At 44.1% G+C, this 18,010-nt stretch overlaps 1 long non-coding RNA gene across 1 annotated transcript; it reads right to left on the reverse strand.

The window, feature by feature from the left end:
- Positions 1–6,976: 6,976 nt before the first annotated feature.
- Positions 6,977–12,497, reverse strand: LOC116459740 (uncharacterized). Its single transcript, XR_004245665.2, has 3 exons — positions 12,030–12,497; positions 8,405–8,479; positions 6,977–7,427 (listed from the first exon to the last, which is right to left on the reverse strand). It is a non-coding gene; the product is annotated as an uncharacterized LOC116459740 (long non-coding RNA).
- Positions 12,498–18,010: the final 5,513 nt, after the last annotated feature.

An 18,010-nucleotide genomic window follows, 5' to 3' on the forward strand; every position in this document is an offset into this window, starting at 1 on the left:
GAAGATGCAATTGAAATAGTGGAGTCTCTCGTCTGGCTTGGGCAGCATAAATGCCGTGCATAAAACACTTGGAGTAGTTCAGGCACAAGACAAACCCACCTGAATGGACGAGGAACACTGTCTGTTGCCATGGCAGCCTGATCTAATTACATGAGTGATCAGGGCTGGAGTAAGGGCACCGAAAACCTACACCACTGACAGGCAGCCAGGAGGTTCAGGGGAGCCCTTCAACCTCTGCTTTATGTAGAAGATGGCATTCAAGTCCATTTATTTGCGGAGCTGCTAAAATATTGACTGATGCATGCACAGTGAGAGGGCAATCAGAGCAGATTAAATGCCACAGCGCTAGCCGTTATGGTGCAATCCCTTTCCAACAGTTCCTGTGCAGGATTTTCTCTTCTCTCTGGTGGTTTCCTCAGGCATAAGCTTCATTCCAAAAAAAGCTCAAGTATCAAACTACCTTTACCCACCAAATAAACCGAAGGGTGGGCTTAACGGGGGCTTCTAGGAACTGCAGCCTCCTAAAAAACCCAAACAGAAATGTCTTAGCTAACACTGTTGAAAAAGTAACTAGCTATGCCTAAAAATAACCACCAAGTAACTACCCACTGCTGTGTGCAATATATAACAATGATGTTTAAATATTAAAAACAGCCTGCATTATAAAACACAAATGTCATTGAGATGTGACTACTAGATTGCCAAAGGAGAACTTATTTGCATACACACATTCCCGTGCATGCACGACAGGATGTGCAGGGAGAAAGCCACTGTAAGGCATTAGTTTTTATTCTGTGGGTGTAATAGGGTCTTCTAATTTTGCTAATTGTATCCTGTGGATCTCACAGGGAAGCTAAGAATCTCTTCGGAGACAGAACCAGTTTGGAGGAGTCCCTACTGCACAGCATACGGTAAACAAAATAAAAATAGCTTGCCTTTCTTGTTAGCCACATCGCGCATTATATAACCAGCTTCTTCCGACTGGCTTTTTTTTTTTTTTTTTCCTTACTACTCTTCAGCAATTTCCCTCTTCTCAAATATTTATATTACCCTTTTATCTGTAGGATTATATACCAAGAAAGCAAAACAAAACAGAGCAGCCACCGGCTCGAACCGAACCCCCGCCGTCCTTAGAAACTGATTTTTGTTTTGTTTTGTTTTGTTTTCTGGCAGAGTCTCGATCACCACCCTACTTCCACCCCCCACTAAGGTTCTTGCTCAATCTCCCTAGAAAACCTGAATTGTTTCATCCCTTTCAGTCAGCCCCCTACGTGGTCTGAAATAAAATGAAAGCACAAGCCACGGAGTTTAAGAAGGCAGCCTGAAGGCTGGGGGCTGAAGAGGGGTCGGGGCGCTGCAGAGTCAGCCAAGTAGCCAAGGAAGGGCCCTCCGCGTCGCGACGGCCCTCGCCCCCCGCCCGGCGCGCGCGCGCACACACAAATACACACACACACTCACACACACACACTCACTCACTCACACTCACGCCGCGCTCCGACACCGCCTCACCTCTCGCTCCGCCCGTCCGGCCCCCTTCCCTGCCCCCTGCGGGACCGGCCTGCGCGCAGCACTGGAACCACGTAGGAGGCGGCGGCGGCGCCCCCGGGAGTGGCAGAGTCTCCGGCCCGGCCCAGAGTGAACGAGCAGTGGGGCTCCAGGGCGCATCCCAATCCCCGCAGCGCCTCCTCCGCCGCCGCCGCCTCCTCCTCCTCCTTCCCCTCCTCCTGGCTTCATTCACCCTCCCAGCAGCCGCGCAGCCGTTCACTCCCGGCTCAGGGCAGCGCCAGCCGCGGCTCCTCGGCTCCTGCCGCGGGTGCTGGTGGGGGCGCCGGCCCGGACTGAGGCGCTCGCGGGCTCCCGGCTCCGGGCGGCGGCTGCCGGTGCACATGATCAGGAAGCGGCAGCACCAACAGGGCGGCGGTGGCGGCCTGGCCGTCACCGCCACTCCAGCCGCGCTCCAGGCACCCGCACACCCGCTACCCCCGCGGGGTCCCCGAGGCCACCCCTCTGCGCCCCCCGCCTGGCACCCCGCCGCGCGCAAAGTCCCGTCCCGGCTGCAGGAGCAGTCCTTTCCCCGCCCGCAGCCGCACACCCGACGAGGCCGGCCCTCCGAGGGGAGACCCCCGCCCCAGGGCGCCGAGGCCGGGCGACCACCCGCGGGGAAGTCCAGCCCTCCCCGAGACCCCCTCTCTCTCGCCGCCTTCTCCGGGGAGGAGGAATGGGAAGAGGGCGGCCGGGAAAGGGACCACCCCCCCACCCCGGCCGCCGCCGCCTCCCCCCAGCGCCACCCGGAGGGAGGAGGACATGGCTCTCTGCACTCGCGACCGGACCAGCAGCCGGGGGAGCGGGGCGCCGCCGCCGCTCTCCCCGCCCGCGCCCCCCGCCCGGGCGCGCCCCCTAGCCCGGCGGGCGCCCACCCAGCCCTTGACAGTCCCCCCGCCGGCCGCCCCTGCGCCCAGAGTGGGGGTGTCGGCCCGGGAACCTGGAGCCGGGGACGGTTGTATGTACACACATACACACACACACACACACACGCACACACACAGAACACGACGCGTCGATTTCCTTCGCTCCTCTTCCAGCTGTTTTCCGTGCAGCCGATTGGGGTTTTGGGTTTGTTTGCTGGTTGTTGCTTTTGCCCCTCTCGGGAGATCGGGGAAGGAGGGATTTTAATCTAAATAAGGGAAAAAGGGGATGGGGGAGGGGGGAAAGAATCAGAGGAGGAAAAAAAAATAGCCACTTACTGTAAAGTGTAAATGGATCTGGGGTTGCGTGGGGAAGGGGGGGCAGAGGGAGAGAAACAATGTCTTGCGGCTGCTGTTGCTCTGGCTGCTGCTCCACGGGGCTTGTTTTGGATCCCCCTGCAGTGAAACAGGTCCTGTACGGCTCCGCCACTGTAGTAGAAATGATGTCTGCGGTATACTCTGCTCTCTCCTCCTCCTCCTCCTCCTCCTCCCCCTCCTCCCGCTCCCCTCCCCTCCCTCCTCCCTCCTCCCGCCCGCCCTCCCTCCCTCGCGCTCTCTCGCGCTCGCTCGCTCGCTCGCTCCAGTATGTAAATGTGTAATAGAAGCCAAATATGGAGCAGTTGGCTGCCGCCGCCGCAGCTCAAGGATCCGACTTCATGGGGGTGGGGGGCACCCTCTGGCGGGCGGCCCGGCGAGCCGCACAGAGCACGGCGAGCGCACCGCGCGGCGGCCGGCCCGCGCCCTTAACCCTTCGCTGCGCGCCGCCCGAGGAGGCGGGCACCTTTCCCAAAGAGTGACTCGGGATGGGGTGCGGGGGAGGGGAGACGCGGACCGGAGGGCAAGGTTCCTTCCAGGTTTGGGAAGGGGGCGGGGAGCTCGGCGATGAGGTAATTTGAGCGGTGACGGGTCGGTCCTCGCGCGCCTCCCTGGGTCCCTGCACCTAGTTGGAGGGGACTGAGCGACAACGGGGCGCTACTCAGGCAACCTGGGGGACTCCCCCAAGGGCTGTCAGGCTTCAGCTGGGAGCCGATGAAACACCCCGGGGGGAGGGGAGGTCGGCCAATTCTAATCCCGACGTGTCCTTGGTCCCCAGCGCTCCGAGCAGCGTCTAAAAGGGCTCACTCTGATCATCAGCTGCACGTTAAGCCGCAAACCGGCGTCGCTTCGGCGTTCCGGAACCCAGTCCCGGGGGGCCGCGGGGATTGCCTCTGCGTGCAACTCCGGAAAGTTTCAAGGGGTCCCCCGACTGCACAGGCACCCTCACCTTTCCTGTCTGCGAACGCTGGCGACCGCCCGACCCTGCGCGCTTTCTCTCTCCGCAGGTCCGGAAATCGGCTTTGATATGGAACTACTCCGCTCTAGCCTGGAAAGGAGACCCGCGCACTCCTCTCGCAGCTAATTTCGGATCATTAATTTAATCGGAAATGAGGTAACCAGTGTAGGAGACAGAGAAAGCAACCGGAGCATCAAATGACAGTTCTCGAGAATCGACGAGGAACTTAAATCTGGACTCAGGGTTTCAGTGCGGTCCCCGACTCCCACCACCCCGCCCCTCCGCCTGTCCCGCCGCCAGGTGTGACCTCCACGCGAAGGAATCTTCTTCGGATGGGTGCACCTTGCCAACAGGTGTGGCACCTGGAGGACTTAGGAGGCGCCTCCAGACTAAGGGCGCTCAGTGCGGCGTTCTTGTTGCAGATGATTCTGGAAGGCCGGTAGGTGTCGGGCGACATTTGACCTTCTTCAGGTGCTTAGAACTAAGTGTCTGGAAACATGATCCCTTCGCGTAAGTTTCTTTCTGAAAGCTACCAGTCTTGACTGTGAGCTGTATTTGAGAGATCTTTTGGCTGAGTTTACTTATGACCTAACGGTTAGTCACCAACTGAGGCAGGGCACAGGATGACCAAAAAAAAAGTGTCAGTTTTTACACAACTCTGGCCTGCAAGAGCCTACGTGCTTCATAAATAAAAATAAACATACGAGCGAGGAAGGTGCAGAGCCCCGGAAATATTTTTTTCTCACGTTTTTGAAATACCGTGCACATATACATGGCTATTGAAGTATAACTACTACTGTTCACTCTTACTCATTTCTACAACTTTTTTTTTCCATTTAAAAATCGATTATTGTTACGGTTTAAACCTCGGGTTGGTCTAAAGTGACATTGTTGGTCTCATTACAGCCTCTAGTGGACAGTTAACATCAGTTTCCTGAAAAGGCTCTGACTGGTTTTGTTTTCGTTGACAAGCTTTGTCAAGGTGAAGGTTAGTACGTAAGAGTATAACCGGGTAAAATGTCCCCTCACCCCTATCCTCACCCCCGCCCCCAACACCCTACTTGGCAACGACGACTTCAGAAAGGAGCAGAAGCTTGTTGGCTTTGTATAGAAAAGACGTATGCTTTGTGCTGCAGGTATTATTATTACTGGACTGTGAATAAACAGAAAGCTTCTGCTATTCATTTCAGTTTCAGACAGCTTTCATAAAAACTAAATTCATCTCAAATATTTTTATAACAGAAAATATTGGTTGCCATGTTTTTGGCTTAACTGCGATGTTTTTATTCCAACTCATAATCTGCAAACTGTCCAATCCACCTCCACTCTATTTTTAGACATCTTACATTTAGATAATTTTCAGTTAAAAAAAAGCTAATATTATAATTATTACGTTGGCACAAGCAGTTAATTTACGTGATTTTAACAACCTTAAATTAAAACACGTAATTCAGATTAGAGTTAGTCAATTAATTTAAATGTTCTCTCAAGGAAGCTAAATATGTATATTACCCAAATGGTAAAAACAATTAATAAGAAATGTGTCATTTACTTTCTTAGCCATTAAGTTTAAAGCCACAAACTGCCACCAAAATCTGTAATTATTTCTTCCTGCAAGATCCAACATAAACACCATACTCATGAAACCGTCTCATTACCTTTAGTACTGAAATATTTTGTTTTCAGATGGCAAAATATTAAATGTACAATCACAAATAACAGGCACTGATTCTTTAGAAACAAGACTTTCATGTGCAAATAAAAACTCAATGAAAAAGGGCAGAGCTTCCAAGAAGCTAGTAGGCAAATATATAGTACTATAGTCTACTCATAAGGCTGGTGTTATGTTTGTAAAAGCATAAGTCAACCTTTGAAATTACAGGAAATCGATAAATAAGGCCTGATGAGCTTGACTGATATCCTGTGTCATAGATTGCTTAAATACCATGAAAAATAATTGTAATCACATATCTATTTTACTGTTTTGGTGGTATCTACTCTTGAAGGTGTTAAATGGGCCAGCAAGTATATATTATATAATTACATATTACACCCTTACTTCTTAAAGTGTAGTTTTCAAAGTAGCCACAGCAGCACTTGGGAGCTTTTTAGACATTCAGAGTCAAGGGTTCTACCCCAGACATACCAAATCAGAATCTGCCTTTGAACCAGGCCCCTGGGTGATTCCTAAACACATTGTCATGTGAAGGACACTGGTCTATACCACAGGGATCAACCTAAATAAATTTGGGCACAGGTGCAGAAGTTAATTCCTCTATTTATTTCTTTTTTGCTCCTTTTTAGTAAGTACGGCCCTTATTAATTTGTGCTTTTCAATGAAAAATTATTACGTTATATGCTTTGGATAAATACTACTGCATTGTAAGTGCACACATCTGCATCATTATTGCCAAAAGAGAATGCTCTGCTGAGGAATGTACTGGGGTCTTGAACATGAACGTTTTCTTCATGGCAGCAGAGGGAGCACAAGAGTGCTTAATAAAACCAGTGCACAGGTCTCTCCAAATCATGACAGATTTTAAATTGTAGTATATGTTTTCATTGGAAGTAGCCTGTTATGTGGTTCAAAATGAAGCAAATCAACTGAGCAAACACAGATAGGCTTACCAGGTCATAACAACTATGTAATTGTAAAAGCCAAGTATCAAAAAAGTTATGGAACCACATCGTGCTTTCATAACATTGAGTCATTTAATTGTTTCAGTAATGCTTTGAGGTATTCATAAATGAGGGAAATTTACAGACTAAAGATCCAGAGCATTTTTATAGTTTTAAAGGTTTTTCAAAGTTATTCTTAGATAATATGTTTATATATTTATTATTTATTTACAAGCAGTCATTTATTCTGCACCTACAATAACTAAGACCTGAGAATATAAAATTGAGTAAGACATTTTAGTGTGCAAGGAGATCAGAGAAGAACAGATCTTACCTTTGGAAAACTGTTAATTTTTACCATGATGAAACACAAAGATTCATAGTTGATGCAGTCCAGCACCTGCCAGAATCATAGCAATCAGACTTCCAAATATGAGAATCAAACATTAGAATCATTAAAAATTTGAGAGGCGGGGGGGACAATTGTACAACTCTTGAGCAAAAGTTGACTTATAAGCTAATATTAATATTTCAAATTTGTACGACAAACAAATGTGAAGATATAATGTGTATTTTATTTGAATGTCTTCCCTATCACAAAATCACATGAGTAAGTTGAGTTGGTAAACATTTATTTATTTTTATCTTTTCTAAAATGCTAAAAAGAATTTTTCTCCCACACTAAAGAGGGTTTGCCAAGTTTCTGCCTGGAGCAATTTGTTATGGCTGTGTAATAAATCCCAGAAAGTTTGAATTTTTAATGGAAACACTGACAGAATAAAGAGGGTGTAATCCTACATATGTCATTTAAAAATCTGAGCGAACCATAGTGTGCTTGCAAAACAAATATACTTTCCTTAGATTGCACTCACAAATAAAGCTGGGGAGACCAGAAAAGTAAAACAAACTCAAAACAAAAGTGAAAAACACTCACACAATAGACTCTGAGGTCAGCTCGCCACACCCAGACTAAAGTCACTGGGCTCTGTGCGTGGCACCAAGACTCTTAAAAGACATACTTCTGAATCATCTTTCTTGACCCTCCACCAAACTGTAGCAAGACAGGCTTCCTGGGAATGAAAATGACATTAGCATTAGTCGAGAGTGAAATTAAAGTCATTGTACTCAAACATCTGCCAACAGTCTATGATTTCATAGTACCCACCTCTGAAATAAGACTCTGTATACAATTAAAAACAAAGGAAAAAAGGTACTTTAGGTCTTCACTATCCACTATGTCTATTGAGCACTTGAAATGTGTAATTAGTCCAAATTAACATGTGCTGTAAGTGTGAAATATTCCTCAGATTTTAAAAACTTGGTATAAAAAAATACATATTTCACATATAATATATATTATTCATTATTCTCATATTAATTTTATGTATTATATATACACACATGCAATATCTCCATTTTTACATTGATTAAATGTTGAAAATATTGGGTTATTTTTTAATAGTGTATATTGGGTTAAATAAAATATATTATTAAACTTCATTTTACCTGTTTCTTTTTACTTTTTTTTTTGAGACAGGGTCTAGGTCTGTCACCCAGGCTACAGTGAGGTGCAGTAGTGCAGTCTCTGTTCACTGCAACCTCCGCCTCCTGGGCTCAAGTGATCCTCCTACCTCAGCCCCCTGAGTAGCTGGGACCACAGGCACACGCCACTACGCCCAGCTAATTTTTGCGTCTTTTGCAGAGACGGAGTTTCACCATGTTGCCCAGGCTGCTATTGAACTCCTGGGCCTTGGCCTCCCTAAGTGCTGGGATTATAGGTGTGAACCACCACGCCCAGCCTCTTTTTACTTTTCTTAATGTGGCTACTATAAAGTTTAATATCACATGTGTGGAAGGGTTATATATTTCATTTCTAATGAACAACACTGATACAGATATTGGGGCTGAGAAGGCACAGGAATTGGTTCTAAGAACCCAGTTCGAGACCTTAGACTCCCAGCATGGCTCCCTGCAGTGGGAGTGGTAAATAACTTATTTTTCTGCCTTCCCCATGTTCCCCCCTTACACTGTGTAACATAGAACTTACCGTACTCTGTTATAATGATCACTGAGAGTAGACTGTCAGTGAATGCGTGATCTCACTGGTAGATCTGTTACAGGCCTGCGAAACAAAAATTTGTTAGGCTTATCTGTGACTCAGTCTTCTCAAGCTCTGGTACCTTGTCACCCTGGGAGGCTGATGGAAAACCTATGCTCTGTTTTCGAAAGCACAAGCACAAGCATCCTAGAGTTACAGCTGGTTTTGCTGCTTGTGGCTAAATGGTTTGGGGCCGATACTTTCTAGTGACAGATGGCTTTGGACATTGATAATGAAAATTATATAATTTCTTGCTTAACTAAAAAACATCAAGGCCACAAAAAGGAAATCTGTTTAAAAAAAACATTTCTAATATATTTAGTACCATAGGATGCTCTGAAAAGAAATAAGATTATTTGTAACCATCATTATTTATTTTGCAAGCAAGACCTAGATAAATTTTCATCGATGCAGCTCTGACCAAGATTGAATGTAAGGCAAGTATCATAATTTATGGTCTTAGTCATCTAAAGAACATAGCTCTTCTCACATGGAAAGAAAACAGACAACATTTTGAGGCTTAGAATGAATGAGTTGAACTTTGGTATTGGCCAGGAGCATTTGGAAATGTATTAAAAGCATTTCATTAACAACTTGGCATTTTGTTTCCTCAAAAGAAATACATTTTCCAAATTAAAATCAAAGCCAGAAACCACCATTTTTTGAACTGAAGGTAGTGGCAGCTGATGGGTTGTGCATGTTAAGCTGAGGGTGCCTTCGGAATAAGATCATGAACAACAACAGGCTGCAAAAATAAACACCAAATTTTTATGGAAGGAGTGAAGCAGTGTTCTTTGTTGTTCTAACTTGATGACATTAAAATATGTGGCTATAAGCTCTCTTAGTTACTTTATTTTTCTTGAGTCAATATTGGCCAGGAGAAGCTGATCTGAATGAGGGTCAGAGTTTAAGAAAATTATTTAATGAGGAATTTACCAAGTTTACCCCCAAAGAGGGAGAGTTAGAGAAAAATGCATTGGCAAACTTTGCTTTTTGACATAAATAACTAGAATTCACCAAGGAAACGGCCTGTGTCAGGGTTTCAGTGAGGGTTGTCAGGCAGTTTGATATTTGCAGAACCCCTCTCTGTCAGGCCTCTCCAAAGTTTAACTGCTGGGAGATCTGGGAAGCTCTCAAGACTGGCGACTGAAGATACTGATTTGCTTTGTGTCTGAGACACAGGCATAAAACGATGGCTACTGCCACAGATGCTTTCTGACAGAGCAGAATAATAGCACACAGACTTAAACTGTACATTACAAACAATCCCTTTTAAGTACAAAATGAATGCACAGAATGGAAGACCCTGTCAGCTAGAATACAAGTAAATCAAGTAGAAGACAAATTATTCACTCATACCACTACAGCCAAATTTTTATTCTGCTAACTGCACTGTCATGAGAGAGCTTTTCTTCTTTGTCAGATGTTAACATTTATGCCTAGTGTTCCATTATCGGAACGCTAAGCATGTGGGAGTTATTTATATCTTACTGCTCAAGGTCATCGTCAAGGTCTGACTGCAAAAATTCAAAAAATTGCAACCATAAATGAGTTAAGAAAATTGATACATCACAGTTATTAAAAATATATGAGGCACTGGATGCGTTTCCTCTGAGAGCCAGTCAAATTACAGGATATGTTTCCTAACTCCCCACACCTATTCCAGTTTAAAAGTTGTAGCTTGAGTACCAGGAGTAAGAACAGGTGAACCCTTCACTCCCAGGGCTAGCTTTTCCTGCTGTCAATTTCATAATTAGATTGCTCCGCCCCTTGGCTTAGCACTTCCTTTCCCCTCACTACCTTCTCACCCCAACCCCCAACAATGAATCATCATGCCTTTAAAGAGACTTAGATGACCCAGTGTGAACTTTGCTGGCATCCTGTACATTCTTATGCCAAAAAAGGGGAGTTGCTCTAAGACAGAAACTAGCCAGACCCTGATGCAGATCTTGGAGGCAACAAGCTTGGGTGCTTATCTGGGAAGATCAGCAAGGAGTTAATTTTCCTAGATCACAATTGTTTGCTTATCTGGGAAGATCAGCAAGGAGTTAATTTTCCTAGATCACAATGATGATTCAGAATTGCATATCTCAGTTCATGATTGGGTTTTTAAGAACCCAGTTCGACCCTTTGTGCAGAAAGGAATATATCAGAGGGAAAAATGTTGGCAGATCTCCTTATGCAATCAGGGCAAAGGAATTTATACCACATTCAACTCTTTGATTTCTCCAGATCTGGCTGAGGGTGGGGTTTCCATATTTGTGCTTTGGCAAATGTGTCCAGTAATTAACTCCTCCTGATATATGCCCCTAGTGTTCTTCCAGGTTATCATGTGCTTATTTGTGCGTTTATTAAAACCAGAAACATTTTTGCCCCTTCATTGTTTAAATACTGTGTCTGAGTAATACGGGTTAAATAGACAACAAGAGCCTTGCCTTTTAAAGACTTTACTCCCTACCTAAAGAGGTGAAGGAGATATCATTTAAATAACATTATGCGTGTGCAGATACCTTCTATATGGAAAGCCTTTCTTCTCCTCCCTCCTTTTTTTTTTTTTTTTTTTGCATGGAGATTTTATCTTCATGCTTTTGAGATCCGGCTCAAGCATCAACACTTCTGTGAAGTCTTTCTTGATTATCACAGGAGTCTGCGGCTCTGCCCAATGTGTGAGTCAGAGAAGTGCTATTTTCTTATTCTTTTTATTTATACAATATTTTTTTAAACCTCTAACCGAAAAAAACAGGGCCATAAGCACAGATGGAGAGAGTATCCTAAGTGGGAGCTCTCTTACTTGAATACTTCCTGCTACTCCCAAACCCATTTGACCTCCCTTACAGTTTCAGCGTGCAACTGCGCTTCCTTTGTTTATGCTCCAATTATGTGACTCCCCTTCACTGATCAGTTCTTCATGTAACTTTCCACTGCCCTCTGTTATGAGTTGAATTGTGACCCCAAAAGATACATCGAAGTCCTAACCCCAGTAACTATGAGTGTGGCCTTATTTGGGAGTAGGATTTTTGCAGATGTAATTAGTTAGGATGAGGTTTTACTGTTTTAGGGTGGACCCTAAATCCAATGCAACTGTTGCCCTCATAAGAAGAGAAGACACAGAAACAGAGGAGACACAGGGTAGATGACCAGGTGAAGACAAGGCAGAGACTGGCGATATGCTGCCACAAGCCAGGGAATGCCAGGGATTGCTAGCAACCACCAGAAGCTAGAAGAGGCAAGGAAGCCTCCTCTCCTAGGGCATTTAGAGAAAGGATGGCCCTGTTGACACCTTGATTTCAGACTTCCAACTTCCAGAACTGGGATGGAATAGATACCTGTTGTTTTAAGCCAGCCAGTTTGTGGTACTTTGTTATAGACACCCTAGGAGACGAATACACCCTCCTGATGAGATCCATGATTCCAGGTCTGTTGCATTCTCCTTTCTTCTCTTTATTTACATATATGGCCCTACCTCTTCCTGCTGCGGATACTCCTAGGTAATTTGTTCTGGATGTACTTTTGGTCTTGCACCTATGACAATACCAATAAACAAAGAAAAGGTCTAATGGAATAGAAAACTTACAGAGTTCTAGAACCGCCTCCTCGTCATCCCAGAAAAAACGTCTGGCTTCTGGCCCCAGGCGTCAGAGAGCACAAGTACGTTACAGCCCTGCACGGGGCCTCAGCTGATGTTGGCGTCCTCCTTAGCCCTCCTCAGCTCCCTCTGCTGGGCGCCCGGTGCACCAGCAGCTTCCCTCTTCAGAAGTAGGCTTCCAGCATGTGGGTGAGGTTGGGGTGAAGAAGAGACCGAAAAAACTAAATTAATTTGATATTGAGGAAATACAATGCTAATTGTTTGGCTTTATTTTACTGTCTATTTGAGTGTTATCAAAGTGCTTATGAAGACCTTGGTCTTTCTGATTTTTTTTCAAAAAAAAAAAAAAAAAAAACGAGAAGCTCATTTGTTTCAAGAAGTTTCCCTCAGCGAGTGGAAGGGGAGGCCTCACACTCAAGCCAGAATACCAAGGAAGTCCTCTTGAGATGGATAAAGCAGTTCTTACATGCAAATCTCAGAAAATGGCAACTCCATCTTTCCACCTGTTCAAGCCCAGAACCGTTGGCAGTATCTTGACTCTCTCATCAGACCCCACATCCAATTTGCCAAAAATCCATTTAAATATACCTTCAAAACATATCCAGAATCTGACCATTTTTCAGCCCTGGGACTGCTACCACTGGCGTTAAACCACGACTGTCCTTCGTCAGGGTGACTGCAACAGCCTCCTAAATAGGCCCTTGCTTCCCCAATTACCAGCCCACACCAGTCTACTGCTTGCGTAGGTTGATGCCACAGCTCTGCTCAGAGACCAAGGGCTCCCCCATGGTCAAGTAAAAGCCCTTCGTGGCCTACAAGGCTGGCCTTGATCAGGTCCTCAACTTTTCTCATCTCATCTATCCCTGTCCTTGCTCCCACACTGCCAGCCTCACTGTCCTCTTTGCTGGTCCTCAAACAAGCCAGCTGCTCTCTTGCCTCAGGGCCTTTGTATTAGCTGTTCCCTCGGCTTGGAATGCTTTTCCCTCTTGTGTTCACATGGCTCACTCCTTCATCTTCTTCAGGTTATTTTTTCTAAGAATCAACCTCCTAGTGAGGCCTGCTGTGAACACCCTACTGAAAATTCTACTCCCTCACTTTCCTGATCCACCTTGCCCTGCTCATTAATCCCATAAATGTGTTGCTTTATAACATTCTGTGTCATCTACTTTGTTTGTTTATTGTCAGGAGGGCAGAGTTTTTTTTTTTTTTTGTCTGGCCCATTCATCTAGAATAGTTCTTGGCACACAATAGACACCCACTAAATAGGCATTGACTATTAAATGAATTAATCAATAATATTTTCCAGAACCTACTATGTGCAAAGTTCTATCAGCCCCCAACACAATGATTATCTCATTAGGAGCTAATCCAGAACTAATCCATCTGGTCCACACTATGGTATAATACATGTTCTCTTTACCTGACCCTTAATTAGTGTCTGACATGACTATTAAAGCTGAATTGGAATGAACTGAGTCTCACACTCAGGCTTTGCAAGATGTCGTTTCATTTCATCCCCATGATGATACTGTGAGATAGAGATCATTATTCTCACTTATTGGGTGATTAAACTGAGGTTTGGCGTTTAAAGGACCTGCCCAAAGTTCAAGGTCACCCAGCACTGGTTTCAAAGTGAAGTTATCCACCTATGCAGCCTGAGAATTGTTAACAAGTCATTACCTGAATGAAATAGGACAGTTAGAGTCATAACACTGCATTGCAATCTTTTGGCTAAGGGATCATTTTTAATCCAATCTCTAGTTTTTGGATTATACAGGAATTATGAATAACACCTGTATCCCAGAAATTAAAGCTAGTGATGCTCATTGAGAACTGAGTATTTCTCCATAAGCGAATTGGCTTCAGATCAACCTAAGTGGTTTCCCAACTAACAGAACTCTATTCCAGCTTATAATTTTTACTCATGCTACTACATGGGCTGGAAATGATTCTCACTTGAAGTTCATGCTTGAATCCCTAGAACCCTTTCCTATTAAAATCCTGTCTAAAGTGTCCCATTACGGTAAGGACGAAGGAGATTGTAAAGGGCCAACATGAATTCTCAAGCCTAATTTAATGACTTAATTTCCTTCAGTTACTCTGGGCTGAACTTCTCCTGTTCTACTCGCAAGCTTCCCAGAGTCCTCTGTAACCAGAATCGAAGCATAGTGTCTGAAAGTAGCCTGGCCACACAAGATGTGCAAAACACTATAACCTCTTCACAGCCTCACTCCACTTTGTATTTGAGGGAAATGATTCTAGAAGCTGAAATAGACCAGAGTTCAACAGTCTGGGAAATTTGAAGAAGAAAAAAGGAAGAGAAAAAAAAAAAACAAAAAACCAAGCCCTGCATTTGCAGAGATGTGAAGAGAACCCAGCTCTCTGAAGTTGGAAGGAAGTGAGAAGACCCTATTTGTGGCTGCAGGAGAGGAAAAGAAAAGAGACCCGCAAGGAAACTACCAACAGATGGTAAATACATTTTTAATTCTTCTGTCATACTGTGTGGACTTGTGCACATTTGTCCTGCTGTGTTAGGCTCCCGAAATAGCTAGCCATGGAATTGCAGAACAGTTCTGCTGCAATTTGAGATTTAGGAAACCATGCTAGCTGACAAAACAGGAAGGGCTCATAGTAGGATGGAGTGGATTTGCTCCCAGTTTGCAGCTCCTCAATGTGGCATCTGCTGTCATTCTTAGTGCAGGAAAATTCTCTCACATGTCAGGTCTCATTGGTGATGTTTTGCAACATACTATCTCAAATTGCCCCCCGAACCCTAGTTATAATTGTTAAATGTTGACACTACGCATATAACTCCCAAAGATTAAAGAGAGTGAGGTCCATTGATTTATGAATCCTGAGTCCTCCAGGGAACATCACAAACACACATGGCAGCCCAGAGCTCTTCACCTAGTCTTCCTCATACTTTTAGTATGAGGTTGCTCTACAAGAACCTAAAGAGGTAGGACCCGAAAGCACATTCAGTTGACTCTGCATCTAAGAAGTGACCAGTGATTGGTACCAGGAATGAGTTAGGTTCCCAACCCCAACACCATCTCTCAGTGCATCTGCAAAAAAAGAAACAAGTGTCAATGAATCTAACTGGATGCAGGATAATGAGGAGAGGGTGGCCTATTAATTATAGTGTGAAAATATAGCTATACAGTGCCATTTTATTAGAACTGGAAAGATCCTTACAGAATCTAGTTCAATTTTTTTTTTCATTTTATAGACAGGAATCTGGGCCAAAGACTTGCAGGAAATTGGCAAAGATCATACAACTAGTTTGTGGCAAATTCAGTACTGGAACCTAAGACATCTCCCTCCCAGTCCTGTGTTTGTTCTCCTCTAGTCCTCATAGAAGGTGGACACTGCTGTGATGAGCAAAATCCAATTCTAGAAGATTTTGATCATGGCAGCCCGCACACTTGGGTTCTTATAAAGTGAGATGATGGCGTTTCTGTCTGGTCTGTAGATGTTTGGGAAACTGGTTGATATTCTTTACAAGTAAGGTTTCAAGCTAAAATAGATTTGTTAATTTCTGTCCTAACCCCCTGTGGATTGTTTCTAGATTATATAGCTACCACACTATTTGGCACAGCTGGGATCCTCTTTTCATGAAATAGCAGGGAAGATTGGTAGATAAGGATTAAAAAGCATTGGCAGAGGAGACAGGGGGACTTACACAATAACTTCCTACCCAGTGCCTTCCTGGTCTAAGAACTTCTTCCAGCCTCTTTTGGAAAGAGAGGTAAGTGGGAGGAAAGGGGATTTTTATCTTTTTAGTAAAAGAAAGGATAACAAAAACACTTTAGTACTGCTCAATTTGATGAAATCTTGATTTCACATAGTTTAACTTTCTACCAGACTAAATATATTCTTGTTCAAAATAACATATATATTCATAGATAACTTTTCCAGTGGATACATATGTAGTTCATTAATAAAAACTCTTCTCAATCAGCTATTTTAAAAAGTATTCTTTCCTGTTTTCTAGAAAGTTAATCAGTAAGCTCCTCAATAGCTAGTTTGGCAGTAAGGTCTCTTAAATTTCGCAATTTTAGTCAGCATTTTGCTTTGTTGTTTTGCACATAATTTCAGCAACATTTTATGCTATTTTTGTTGTTGTTGTTCTTTTTGAGACAGTGTCTCACTCTGTCCCCCCAGGCTGGAGTGCAGGGGCATGATCATGGCTTACTATAGCCTCAACCTCCTGGACTCAAGCAAACTTCCTGCCTCAGCCTCTCAAGTAGCTGGGATTACAGGCGTGCACCATCACACCCTGCTAATTTATTTTCTTTTTTGTAGAGATGGGGGTCTCACTGTTGTTGCCCAGACAGGTCTCGAACTCCTGGGCTCAAGCAGTCCTCCTGCCTTGGCTTCCCTAAGTGTTGGGATTACAGGCCTGAGCCATTATACCTCGCCTTATCCTATTTTTGTGGTGGCAAAAAATTATACTTGTTAGATATACACATGGAATTCTTTGTTTTGAGAATTAATTTGATCATTTTGAATATTCTTAGAAATTCACTGTCTACTTGATCATGGTGGATAAGCTTTTTGATGTGCTGCTGAATTTGGTTTGCCAGTATTTTATTGAGGATTTTTGCATCGAAATGTGGCACATATACACCATGGAATACTATGCAGCCATAAAAATGGTGAGTTCATGTCCTTTGTAGGGACATGGATGAAGCTGGAAACCATCATTCTCAGCAAACTATTGCAAGGACAAAAAGCCAAACACCGCATGTTCTCACTCATAGGTGGGAATTGAACAATGAGAACACATGGACACAGGAAGGGGAACATCATACACCGGGGACTGTTGTGGGGTGTGGGGAGGGGGGAAGGGATAGCATTAGGAGATATACGTAATATTAAATGACGAGTTAATGGGTGCAGCACACCAACATGGCACATGTATACATATGTAACAAACCTGCACATGTACCCTAAAACTTAAAGTATAATTAAAAGAAAAAAGAAATTCACTGTCTATCTCCATGATCTAGTAATGGATTTGGAGGTGGAGGAGGGTAAGAATTATCTTAAGTGAATTATTTTCAGTAGAGCAGTAATGAAGGCATACTTTAGGTTATTTCATTCCTATGATCCAAATTTGATTATCTAGCTAAGATCACTGGGGACATTTGAAGCTTTAATAATTACAGCTCAAGGCCTCAGGAAAAAAAAAAATTACGTTTACTACACATTCACACAGCCTTTCAGAGAGTTGCCAAATGAGGGCTGAGTTAAAAAATAGATTGATATCAAGATTCCATTTTGAGAGTTCAAACTCTGTTGACATAAAAACAAACGCTAGATTTAAACAATTGTTTTGTGTAGAACAGTTAAACATTGTTTATTTGAAAGAGTAAAAAACATAAGCTATTGATTTTACCTTTCCTTTTGGAGGACAGCTTTAGGATTTTTCCCCTAGAAAGTTTTGAGACCAGGATTTTTACTACAAGTGCCCTGTTCCCTGACGTGCCAGCACAGCTTTGAAGCTGTCTCAGCTTCTAGGTCAAAGGCTCCCTCCCTGTGGCCAGATGCCAATCTTATCCTTAGACTCCCATGAGCTTCAGAAATAAATCAACTTTTCAGTAGAATCCACTGACAGCTCTGTTTTACATAAAAGCGTGCGGCCTGAGGAGGTAATGCAGTTTTGCATTTTAGGTGGACAAGAAAAGAAAGAAAGCATCCCATATCACTGAGAGACAATTTCAAGTGGAGTTGCCATTCCGAAAGCCAGGGGGTGGCTTGGAGGTATTGCACCCACTCTTCCTGCAGCCTGTCCAACCCCAGCACGTAGTACTCACACAGCAGAAAACCACTGAAGTACAAATGGCTCTACAATGTTCTTGTCCTTGTGTAGCACTGGTTAGTAATATCCACGAATTGAAGAAGTGTTGAGCAGGTCAGCACCCTGAGGCCAAAATTTCCTCCTTGTGGCGAGAAAAGAAACAAAT

Source organism: Hylobates moloch, unplaced genomic scaffold (assembly GCF_009828535.3).
Source record: "Hylobates moloch isolate HMO894 unplaced genomic scaffold, HMol_V3 SCAFFOLD_20, whole genome shotgun sequence".
NCBI classification, from domain to species: domain Eukaryota; kingdom Metazoa; phylum Chordata; class Mammalia; order Primates; family Hylobatidae; genus Hylobates; species Hylobates moloch.